The sequence below is a fragment of the Pseudopodoces humilis genome, chromosome 8, assembly GCF_049639895.1.
Source record: "Pseudopodoces humilis isolate 2021_Gansu_Grassland_sample_001 chromosome 8, ASM4963989v1, whole genome shotgun sequence".
NCBI classification, from domain to species: Eukaryota; Metazoa; Chordata; class Aves; order Passeriformes; family Paridae; genus Pseudopodoces; species Pseudopodoces humilis.
Genome location: NC_142207.1, coordinates 1,031,011 through 1,032,014, shown reverse-complemented (window position 1 = coordinate 1,032,014; position 1,004 = coordinate 1,031,011).

Sequence of the window (1,004 nt, the reverse complement as noted above, 5' to 3'; positions counted from 1 at the left end):
ATCATTCCCGGTCATTTATCCGCATCCCGGGACCCATTTCCTGCTCGCCGCCGGTTCTGGATCAGGGCTGAGCTTTGTGGCTTCTCCCGGGGAATTTCTTCCCGGCTGGAAGGGGCTGTGCCCCTCTGCGTCCCGGCAGTGCTGGGGGGCTCTGGGGGAATCAAAGCACCTGGAAAACTTCAAATAAAACCGGATGCGATGAGGATGAAACCGGGATGGGATGGAATGGGATATGGGAAAGGTGGGGGTGTCTGACCTCCCCTCGGCCCCTCCTGCTTGGCTCTGTGGGAGCTCGGGCCCCTGCGAGGAGGAGGAGGAGGAGGAGGAGGAGGAGGGATGGAGCCTCGGGGGATGATGCTGGGGAGAGGAAGATGAGGAGGAAGATGATGAGGGGAGGAGGATGGGAGGAGGAGGAAGATGAGCGAAGGATGCTGGGGAGAGGATGAAGAAGGATGACGAGGAGGAGGAAGATGCGGGGATGCGGAGGGCGGGCTGGGGAGAGGATGAAGGGAAGGAGGATGACGAGGAGGAGGAAGATGCGGGGATGCGGAGGGCGGGCTGGGGAGAGGATGAAGGGAAGGAGGATGACGAGGAGGAGGAAGATGCGGGGATGCGGAGGGCGGGCTGGGGAGAGGATGGAGGGAAGGAGGATGACGAGGAGGAGGAGGATGGGTGAAGGATGCTGGGGAGAGGATGAAGGGAAGGAGGATGACGAGGAGGAGGAGGATGCGGGGATGCGGAGGGCGGGCTGTGCGCGGGCTGGATGCGCTCGGAGCCGCGCAGGGTCAGAGGCTACGGATGGCGGGGCGGGCCCAGGTGCGGTGCGCGGACCCAGGGGCGGATCCAGGGGCGGTGCGGGAGGAGTGGCGCTGCGCGGGGCGGTGCCGCCCTGCCCGGGGCCGCTGCCGGCGGCTCCGCGTGGGAGGCGGCGGCGCCGGGCGGAGGCTCCGCGGCCGCGGCGCGGCGGGGCCGGGCGGGCTGAGCGGGGCTGCGCGGGGCTGAGC